This window comes from Gambusia affinis, linkage group LG02, assembly GCF_019740435.1.
Source record: "Gambusia affinis linkage group LG02, SWU_Gaff_1.0, whole genome shotgun sequence".
NCBI classification, from domain to species: Eukaryota; Metazoa; Chordata; class Actinopteri; order Cyprinodontiformes; family Poeciliidae; genus Gambusia; species Gambusia affinis.
The window spans coordinates 13,657,733-13,669,971 of NC_057869.1; positions in this window are offsets into that span (position 1 = coordinate 13,657,733).

Sequence of the window (12,239 nt, forward strand, 5' to 3'; positions counted from 1 at the left end):
GATAGAGTTAACAGATATGCAGACAGAAGACGACATATTTTCTGGATCCAGGGCTCCTGGTAAGGAGCAGTCCTCCCTTCACCAGAAAAGTCAAATAAATTTACATGCTGTGTCCCCAATGGTGGCCTCGGGTTGCAAAGGAGAACAACTTCTTTCAGTGGCTCCTCTTTGCTAACACAGTAACATTTTCATGGAAAGAATCTACTCCTATTCCTTCTTAAACTAAAGGTTGGTTGAAAAAATTCATTATGGGATTAATAGTCCTTATACCAACCTTCTTGCTCCTTGTATGCATGTAGACCAATATGAATAATAACTTTTCCAAATATCTTAAACTGTTCGGTTGACTTTCACTAAAGAGAAAATATCGGAAGATCTTACTAAGTACTACAAACATCTACATCTACATTTTTTTGTGGATTGAACTGGGTGGGAGTCAATAATAGGATGAATTTAAATATTTAATTTAAAGAAAAAAAATGTGATGTGTGCGTGTGTAAGAATTATGTTTTTGTTAAAAAACACAGACGCATGTTGGAAAAAAAAAAAAAAATTGTAACATACCATATTATGCCCATTAAAACTACAAGTTGTTATTCTCTTTGTGTGTTCCCAGAGTACACATAGCATAAAGATTTATCCAGAAGAGTTCTTGGTCTTAAATTAGATCCCTCAGAATGAAGCCTTTGGGAAGCTACATTAGCTAACAACAGATACAAATGTTTGCTCACACCATTTAAACCCCCTTGCTACGTCGTGCTCACTCTGACTCTCCTCCAGCATCCTCTCTCTTCTAGAGAAATTCTTTATCGCAAGCAATACAATTGCTGTTTTTGTCAATCACATTTATTTATCCTAAAATGACTTCAGTGTTATTCCCCCTGACCAAATGGGCTTTGTACTCCATGGTTTGGTTATCGCTTGACAATGTAGACCAGCAGAGCATGTGGGAAGTGTGAGGATAGCTTACAGTATGAGTAGGCAGTGAAAAAAAATCTAGGTCTGTATGCATATAATCAAACTCAATCACTTCCTTTAGCTATGACCAATTTAATACGTTCACATGCTAACCAAGTGCCAGACCTCACTATGATCGTATTTTATTTAATGTCACATCTAGTGAGTGTTTTTGCAAAGCAGAGATAGCATTATGGAATATCATAAACCCACAAGGACATATGCTCTTTTATAAATTCCAGGAAATTTAATTATTGTAAACAATTATTTTGAATTTATTCCAACTACCAAACAAAAAAGTTCCAAGTTTCCAGATTGCAACATTAATAGTGTGGAAAAACAAGTGACAGCTTGTTGCAGGACTGAACAATTTGTTCATACAATTTGAGAGAACCCAGCATGTGCTTTTCTGGTGAAAAAATGAATAAAAAATTTATATTCATTCCAGCATTCATTCAACTTCAGCAAATTTGGTTTCTTTGTTTTTCTTTTGCTCCATCTGCCACATTTGATGATTTGGGAACTATGTATCTTTTAAACAGCATAAGACAAGATTCTTACACAACCAATCCTGTAATACGATTTAAATATACATCAAATTATTACAAACTAAGCCTTCTTTCCTTGCTTCCTGCCTGACGCCTTCATCATGCCGGACAGAAACTAACCCACTAAAGCAGCCAGAACTCAGAGGGACCGGGGCAGAGAGGGCACATTACCGCCAAACCCTGGGAGACCGAGAGGTACAGAGTCCCGTCCACCCCAAGGTCACCCCAATACTTCCCTGGGAGCCATAGGCTCCTGCATAGTCCTGTTGATCTTTCATAAAAGACTTCACTTAAAGGACCTTTATTTAAAAATCTTTTGGATAGATATGTTAATACTTCTGCTTAAGAGAAAGACATGAACACCCCTTCCACCTCTTCACTTGTTGTTTGAATGTCTTAGTGTTTCTGGGAAAAGTGACTTGGGAATACAAACTCATTAGCAAGCCTCAGTAAATCTGGCACTGCAACACATCTATCCACCCCCAACATCTAATCAAACACAGACAATGCATCAAATGTCTTTAGAACAAAATGAATCGATTGGGTATCGCTATGCCAGTTCTTGTGCACTAAATGATGCGGGCTGACACAAATCAGAGCTTGGAGACTTTTGCAAAACAACAAAGCATAAAGATATCTTCTTTTTAAAATGATCCATCCCAGTTTTTCTTGCTCTGGATTTCCATTGTCTTGGACTAATCTTGGTATGATAATGAGGGTGTGCAGCTGTAAATGAAGCATGAGCAGGGATATAATAGAACTGGAGACTACAGCGCCAGATCTGTGAGGTTTCAGCAGACTAGGTGGAATAATTTATTTGCAATAGAAGATCTTGAGCACACCAACAGCATGAGTCGAAGCTCAAACAACAGATATCTACTGAGTATCAAAAGAAAGCTTTTGGTGCTGTTGCCTAGAAGTCTCGCCAATTTTTAAAACAAACTCCAGTATGTGGCTTCTGGACGTTCTCAAAACAATTTAAAAAAAACATCCACAGAATGGCTTCTGACATGTTTTGTATATTTGTTTATAGCTTTTATATTATACGACGTTAAAACAGCTTAATAATGCTGACATAATGTGGCATAATTAGATGATGAGTAGTGGAAGCTTTTTTTTCCTTGTTAGGAGATAGAGTTGTGTCAAGCCCTATTTGCATTTTAGCAGGTTCTGCTGCCCTTGTTACTAACCCTGTTATCACATGATAACATTGTGCTTCTCAGCCATGCCCCAAACACATAATTTCTTAATTAGCTTACTTCAGTGTTGCTAAGCAATTTCAACTGCACCAGCAGGAAAAGAAGCTGTGAAAGCAATCATTTTAATCACAGAACAATTTTTTAACTATTTGGTTCCAATGGCTGTCAACAAGGTAATTTCAGTGAAGTGTTTGTGAAGTATGCTGCTTTAGGAGGGACTTATTCTGTGTTTCTAAACGGACATCTAAAACGTTTTCAGACTCGTAATGAGTATGCATAGCTATGTAGAAACAGAAAGCGGAATAAACACAGATTAGCTTGAAGGCCGAGTGAAAGGTGGATGAAACAGATTTCCACCCTGGAAGAATCCGTACTCCCATCAGGACTGCCCTCCCACTTGGTTTGTGGAGTGGGAAGCGAGTAGTCAGTCTCGACTCATGCCATTTTTAGCTTGTTCTGCACCAGTGCCACCATGATTCGACACTTGGTGAGCAGAATAGTGATCAATCCCTCCACCTAGGAATGGAAACGGACACCCATAGCCAGAGATATTACAGCTATGGAGGAACTCGCTGCACTGTTACTATGGCAACAAGCCATGTGGGGAGGGGTGGGGGATGGCAGTAAGGAGGGTGTCAATGTTGGCTCTGTGAGACTGGTTGCTGGTTTGTTTGGTGCAATGGTTCAGCCCAGCTTTTTGTGCACCTTGAACTAGCTGAGGCTCCTTGGATTTATGATGCAAAAACAGCAAAGACTGCAGATGTGAGTCAGTGAAGCCCAGAATAATTGCTTAAAGCCATGAAAAACAATAACAAAAAAAAAAAAAGCCTTTTTTATATTCAGTGATATAATGACTATGTTAGAATTTTCCATAATGGAAGCATTCTGCTCATTTTGAAACTCAGAAATGCTTTCATTGCTTAGCGTCTTCACTTATAAGTAACATGTGCGTTAAAACACTCAGTTAGTCTTAGTTGGTTTATTTTATAATCTTTTTTAATTAAGAAAAATCTTACAGAATACAGGAATATTACATTGCTATAGTATTAATATTTGATCAATCTATTATATGGATTTTCCACCTATGTGTATTTGAGAGAGCAGTCAGTCAGTGGAGCTTGTCTGAGTCCCTCAGTGTTCTGACCCCTGAGGATATACATGCAACATTTACACACAGCCTCACCCAGTCTCTCTGATAAATTATTACTGAAATGCTTTCACAAACACATCATCTCAGTGTGTCCCTGAGCGACTATACTGTAAGCTCAATATCGTCAGAGTCCAGAAAATATGTATTATACAGAACATGTAAGCGGACACCTTAACACAAAGACATGAAACCATGTGCACACACATTCCAAACTCTTGCCCCACCCCTGCTCCCGAGAGCCTTTTTCCAGCTGTCTTTTTCTCACAGAGATGCCCTGATGCTCTGAACACGTGTGAGACTATCACACAGGAATGGATCGCTCACATCACCCCTGGAGTAAACAACTCACTCAGCTGCACACTTCAGGACACAATCAACATCGTCATTATGGGTGTTTCACAACTGTGCTTCCTCACTCACTAACGACAAGGTCCATCTAAGAAGTGTACCAGCTTCAATTTGTTGCAAACATTTTGAACTTTTACTTTTGCATGGGACAAAAACAAAAGTTATTTCATTGTAAAACCAGAATGAAAAGGCAGCAAGAAATTGTGATCTAAAGACTGAAAAACTTTCTTATTTACCGTATAAATGCTGGATTAGTCTGCATTCTTATAAGTTTCCTAGTGGTCATCAGTTGGAGCAGGAACCACTGTGTGGATGTGCTCGTATTCATCTTCCTCTCCTCTAATCTGAAGGCTTTGTCTGGGAGCGTTCTCCCTTGAGTCTCACCAGGATTAGCAAGTCTCTAACCTCTCTCTGGGATGTTCCCTCCCAAGGGGAACACAATGTCTAGCTGAGCAACACCTCTCGTTCCTGCAGCAGCTTTCAATCTGCCACTCATGAAAGAGTGGAGATGATGGACAGGCAGATGAGGCTCCCTCACTCCCTGAGTAATATTCCTCTATGCTGCAGCTCTGGAAATAACACATCAACTGTCCTGCAGTGCTGCATACTTTAGATAATTTTTATTGTATCCGGATGTTCTTTTCCTCTACAATAAATCCCAAAGATAATTAACCCATGATTGGTGGGTGACCTCTGTTTCACATATATTTATGTCAAGCTTATACACTGGCTCATACCTTAGAACTTTGCTGCTCTCCTATTTTTAATTTAACAAACTCATAATTGCTTTTATAGTTTAGTTGTTAATTAGTCTGAAATGTATGAGTTGTGATTAGTTCCATAATAAAGCCACACTGTTTGATTCCAGTTGCAATGCTTCCAGAATAGTTTTTGATGACTTAACTTTAATTCTCGTATACAACTTACTTCAATTCACGTAAACAGAATGTAAATGCAGCTGTTTCAGAAGAGTTGATGGATATTTTAATCATGTGCCAAATTAAAAAGGGTACACAAATTAAGCCTAATTATTATTTTACTACAGGCAATGCATTTAAAAACAAGAGCTAAGAGGTAGGTAAAAACAAAACTATAATTGTCATATAATCAAGTCTTAAGAGGACATTTTTATTTTATGCATCCAATAATGCTTGTATGACTTGATTTTTACAAGTTGATTCTAATTTTTTTTTTTTTTTTTTTTTTTTTTTTTTAGTAATGTCTCTTTTAAATGTTCACAAACAAAAATAAAGTCTACTTATCAGGAGAAACAAAAATATCTATGTAGTCTATCAGCTTGTTTAAACTAAATCTCGCAATTTATTCTGACACTGATATCAACAACGTTGTAATAGTTGGCAAAATCCCCAATGTCACTCTGATTTCACACTCATATAATAGACACAAACTTATGTTAGTTGTACAGACTTAGCTAAGTTAATTGATGATTTTTGATCCACTCTTTTCATCTTTTATGTTAATTTAATCAGATAGTTGTAGGTGCTTCATGTCTTGCCTTGTCAATGCTGAATAATAAATGTCACAAAAAAAAATTAAGGAAAATAATATTGTGATTTCCTACCAGAAAAATTGACTACATGTTTTCATAAAATAAATATAGGTGTCACACTGCAGAAAAGCATGTTGCATTATGTATTTCCTTTTGCAATATGTATAAATCAAAAACTAGATTTTTTTGTAATACAGATATGGGTCTGCGTTTTGGATGGAGACCATCACTATTGGAATAAATTCCATACATTCAATTAAAAGGTTGCATTAAATAACCCGCCATTAAACAACAGGAAACAGATGGATGAATTATGTTGACAAAATCATCATTTTGATTTTATTACCAAAAGTAAGTCCAAAAGTCCAAATCCTCCTCGAATATCTTCAGAATATGGTCGGCGTGTTTGATTTGTTAGAAGTAAGGGTAGGCTTAGAGCTTCATAACACAGGTTCTGCCAGCTGGGAGTTGCAACTGAGCCAACATAGATTATTACCTGCAGCTATTGGCACTGAAAAAAATAATCCATTCCATTTCTGTCTGCCACTCGAGAATGCTCTGTACCTCTGTGGCTAATTTCAACATTGTTGTTTTTTTCCCATTCAGGATAAAGAACATTCAATTTCCATGTCCAGGATGAAATTAAGTTATTTTTTTTTTAAACAGATGCTGTTGTCCTTAAAATTGTTTACCTGCTTTTTTAATTAGAAGATTTAAAAAATCTTCAATTTTTTTAAATTAGAAGATTTTTCAACAGTCTTTACAGTTTACAACAGTAAAGACTGTGTAGACTGATTGAGAAAGACATGTAACAATGTTGTCGCTGATTTAGGATCGCAAACATACAATATTTGGACATACAATGAAACACACTTCTGGGTGTGTTTTGGGGAGGGATCTGGTTTCGCATTAATAATTTTTTTCTAAGCAGTTTACAACTACACACTGCCTACGCTTAGCAAGGACAGATTTGTTGCTTTCTGTTTAAAATGATCTCTCTTGGTCAGTAAAATTCTTTTTTTGAAAGATTCCATTAGTTGAAGATAAAAGTGTAAAGATGTTCTGCAAATCTCTAAACACTGCTTGTTGTCATGACTCCATTTAATCTAAAGGGCTAAGTGGCCTCTGCTCAGCAATGTTCTGTACCACTTTACCAAGATAATTAATGTCAAAGGAGAGAAATAAAGACTGCAAGTTGAAAATAAGCCATTATGTAAACCGACTCCTCTACTGCTTGTTAAAACATGTCCCCTGTTCCCTTCGCAGTGGGATTATATTCTAATTCGATCCCTGTGGATAGCAACTGCAAAAAAAAAAAAAAAAAAAAGATTTAGTTTTAGTTTTGCTTGTTGTCTTCCATTCAAATGGATATTTGTATATTTTTTTCATAAAATCACTGCTATTTTGAATTTGCATGTGAATATGCAATTTAAAGTGATTTTTGGCAGGGAGATTGTGGTTCAGAGGATCAAATGCTCTCTCTTGTTTACCTTGGTTCTAAATCTTTTCCCTCGGGTGTGTGCACCTGATCCCAATCCTCTGGCTCCTCTTTGTGACCTGCAACACCTGCCACACACACTGTCCCTCACTGACTCGTTGTGTTAACTGTACTTACTTCCATGTCTTTCCACACGGATATCTCACACCTTGTAAGCTGTCTTGGTGTCTCTGTCATCTTAATTGGCTTACATAATTATCCACAAAAGTCACAGCATTTTTTTCCATTGTATTCTTCTGTGGATGAACCTGATTGCCTTTGTTTAACTTTGCCAGCTGTTTTTCAGATGTCACGTCTTGCTGCATCACAGTGTTCTGCAAATAGTGCATGAGTGCTCACCTGTTACAGCTTCAATATAATTTGGGAATATTTATGTTAATATGCAATGTAACACTTTGGTCACATAAAATGCTTAAAGTGCCAAAATATTAAAATGTCAGGTCTTGCATTTAAAGACATTTATGGATTATAAAGCAGGAACAAATGTAAGCGTTAAACACTAAACAAAAAAAAAAAAAAAAACATTTCAAATGAATATATTAGCATGATAATCAAAGCAAAAGTCAACTTTTACTTTGATTTCAAAAACAACCAGCCAAAATTATCCCATACAGTTTCATGCCAACAAAAAGTATGCATAAAAGCAGAATGAGTCAGACAAATGTATTGAAAACAGGAAAAAATGGAGGCACAAATAAGCATGAAGGCTAAGAAAAATATTGTAATCTCTCCATATAGAAAGCAATCCCGTCCCCAATAAGTGCCAACAATATCAATTGGTTTAGTCCTAATTGACAGACTGTAAATAGATTTCTCATTACAGAGGTATCAGAGAGGATCTCATGATGGATAGAAGCAAAGAGCTCCAGGAAGGCCTTTGCAACCTTACTGCTGTAAAATATACTGATTGTATTTATCACATGTATTTCTTCATTTAATGTTGCAAAATCTTGTGAGGAATCAAGAGGGAAGACAACGGTGGGTCTTTCAACATGACAGCAGCTGCTTATCCATTACAAATCTCCCCAAAGCTTTGTTGATTTGCCACTAATGTCAACCTTCCCCCACCCCCAAGAGATTTTGTAATTTTGTAAAAATTTTGTAATTTTTTAATTTAATTGCATTAAATTAAAAAAAATTATTAAAATCACACATGAATAAGTTTCTTAACACAATAAGACATTAAAAAACAAGCTTAAAAGTTTTTCTCCTCATTTATATCACAGATGTTCAAGGCCTCTCTTTTAAGCGCACAGAAGAGCAAATTCAAAAAAGAGCAGAGAGGTGAATTTCTTTCCATTGTCCTCCTTGCAAGAATCTCCTCAGAAATGCACATTGTTTGATATAAAGCAAGCTGAAAAGCTTGTACACATGAGAATAATTTATTATAACTGTCATATAGTGTTTTTTTAGCCACACATGAATTCTGCTGTGCTCTTCTGGCTGCTCATTGCCTCATTTCTTTAAATTTTGTTTACCGTTTGCCAACTTTAGACCAGTTTCACCAGAAAAGTTGTAACATTCATAAAGGTCAAATCACAATAATGTGGTTCCAGGGCTAAAATATTATAACCTACCACCAGTGTTATTGTGCAACTTGCCTATAGTTAAAAGCAAATTGTACATATTAAAAACCATGATTGATATTTAATGGGATGAGGGATGATTTTGTGTCTTCCTGTCAGTGAACTGACACCCATGTCCACCTCCTCATACCTCCAAATAATGACCAAATCATCATCGATACTGTCAAGTCAAACTGTCATAACTCATGCAATGAGACATAAAATGTCAGTGTTCTCACATACTGAGCATGTAGTGGTGTCACAATATTTATAAAAGGAAATGACTCAGATAGGGCTAGCCATTTTACAGTCTTGTTATGAAATGCTATTTTTATAGCTGTGGCTGCTTTGAGTGACAATTGAATAAATAAACCAGAGAATACATATAACGGCGTCTGGTTTTCAGTGAGCTCTATTTTTTAAACATTATGATTCCAAGATGACAACAACTAAAGAATGAGTGTTAAATGGCACTTACCAATTTAAAAGTCAATTTGATCTTAGAGACAGCCAATGTTGTTCCTTCATGAAAATCTTTTTGATGTTGTATGGATGTTATTTCAGCTTAATATTGTTCCGTTCAGATGGATATTTATATCAATATGATACCATAAAACTCATTTATTACCAAACAAACTAAATCACAGAAAATGCAACACACCAGCGAGCAGAAGCTCCAACTCTATACCTCCACATCCAGGAAATAATACCTCAGAAGGTGGTCGCCTTAATTCTAGGGTAGAGACAAGTAGACCAAGATCCTGCAGTAACGAAGAAGCCCATCAGATCAGACAAGGGACACTCAATGCCCAAACAACTTCAATCCGAACCATGACTAGACCATCGAGAGGTACGGCCACTACAGCCAGAACAGCCCACAAGTTTTGTTAACGTTTAGTGATATATTGTTTGTCATTTGTGAAATCATGATAAATATCCCTCCTACAGGCTCATCGTCTTGTTCCTAAATCCTAGGATATGAACTTTAGTGTTATGAGTGAGACTGGGCTCGTTAAATGGGGATTGGCTAAGGGAGGCTGATAGTCACTGTTGTCAGTATTCTTTTTTGGTTCTTATCACTCTGCAAAGCCTTGCAGATGTTATTAGCCGATAGCAAGAAAAAAAAAAGCATTGCTAATTGAAAAGCACTAAATTGGAAGGAGATTGTGTGGAACAAAGTGTAGTCTAGGAAGAAGATGATAACGCTGAAGACTGCAAGAAGTGAAAATGAAAGTAATTATGGTGAGGAGAAAAGCATATAACCACAGTATTATTATATTTACAAAGAAGAAAAAAAGCAGAACGACTTGGAGTGAAGATTCTGGTAAAGAGTGCCTTGTTTCAGTTGCCATGGACACCAAGTAAGCTGATTTTGTGCACTGCAAGCACTTTTCTCTGAAGAAAATCTCACATACACAACCAAACATTAGGCTCATTAACCATTCAACACAGAAAGCTCACACAACCTTAACTCTTTAGTTAGAGAGCATTTTACATAATCAGAAACTCGCAAAAGTATGTTTTACAGAGATCAAGTAATGAGGACATCCAGCTGGGTCCAAATTGACAAAAGGTACCAAAGACTTATAATATTTTAATTTTGTTTTTTATGTATTCCTCCCCAAATTCAACTTAATTAGAAACTGAGAGAAAAAAAATTGTCATATCAGTATTTCACCTTTTATCTAGAGCTAAGGTGAACTAGAAATAAAAAGAAAAGTTTGAGAACCTTTAAACTAAATTTTTAGACAAAATAAAAAAAAATAAAAACCTAATTCTTAGCAAGAGGTACTTTACCTTTTTCTATCCACAAAATAGCATTTTTAGAATCCCCCACCAAGATTGCTCCCTCAGAGTAACATGGTACAATCCATCAATTCTATCCAGGCTAATTAAATTCAGTTGTATCAACAAATAAAAAGAACGTTACTACAAAATTTGCATTTGTAGACCGTGAAGTAACGATGAATTACACCTGCTAGTTGAAGTAACCTTATAGTAATTTTCCACATAACATTTTTCTTGAACCAGGCAGAGAAATTGTGATATAGTAACAGAAAAAATAGATACTGTAAGCGTTGCAATTGCTTAAGGCATCTGCTTTGCAGCCTCAGCTTTTCTTTTGCTAATTTCTACACTAAAGGATAATTTCACTTTTGTGAGGATTCTGGACTGAATTGTTAATCTTTTAAATTTAGCATACGGTACTTGGACTGGTCAAATCTGAACCTAATAATTCCAAACAAAATATTATTGACTGCTGCACAGTTTTTTTGTTGGTTAGAAAACAACAGGGGACCAATGTCAATATCGGTTAAAAGGTCAATATAGGTTAAAATGAGAATAAAAACTTAAGCTTTTGATAAGTTAATTGATTGTACCTTGCCATGTCCCTCTTGGAAAAGCGATTGTAGTTCTCAACGAGGTTCTTAAATAGTTAAATATAGGTAACTATAATTCAGAGTTCAAACTACACTAATCTGAGGTTCTTTAATACAAAGTTTTGAATTGTGATTACTGTATTTCTAAAAATAGGGAAAAGAAGGCATTATTCATTTTTCTCAAAATTGTTTTAATTCTTGACTTGTCCTATTCTTGTAAATATAATATGTATTTTCTTATCTCATTAGCTGGATCCATCATTGTCCTTCTAGTTAAAGCCCAAATAGTATTCAGTAAGGTCAGAAAATGTTCATTTCAGCACAGTTTTCTTTTTCTCAGAGCCTGCAATCATGTGACAAAAGCTCAACACGAACACCTCAAACATAAGAGATGGGAAATTGCAGTGCAACAGAATGAATTCATAGCTCATTATAGATCGTATTTATCTTTGATGGAATGGAACAGGCTGGATGTTCTGTTCTTCATGGAAGGAGTGTGAAAAGCATAAACACAACCAGGCTTTTTACCTCGTTTTAGTAATTTCTAACATAGTTTTCTTCAAATCCTTGCATCTTGTAAAAAAACATTAGAATTTTTTTAATTCTTTAGTGGATAAAATTGCATATACATTGAAAAATTCATTTATTGATTGATTTCTATACCTCAATAGATTCATAGATGTTCAATTAAACAAGAAATTGTTTGCCAATTTATGATAATCAGATTAGTTCACATTTGCTTTCTCCTTTATGTTATAAGTTATTGCTTTTTCTCTCTAAGATTAATAGTGTGCACACTAAAACTACATACCTTAATTAGTGGGCTTCTCAATCAATGCAACAATTCAGTGGATGTGAAATTGACTAGGCTCCCATGAGAACTGACAGGTGAAGTAAATGCATATAAAAAACAACAGAACAACAATGCAATAGCGCATATATTGACACCAATTCTCCCATGAGAAATATAGAAGGCTGCCTACTGATTAATTATAATTAGACTTCTAGAAGTCAAAGAAACACTCGGAAATTCAGAAAATAAATAAATAAAGACAGGAAGATATTAATACATTGTTTCTTGAT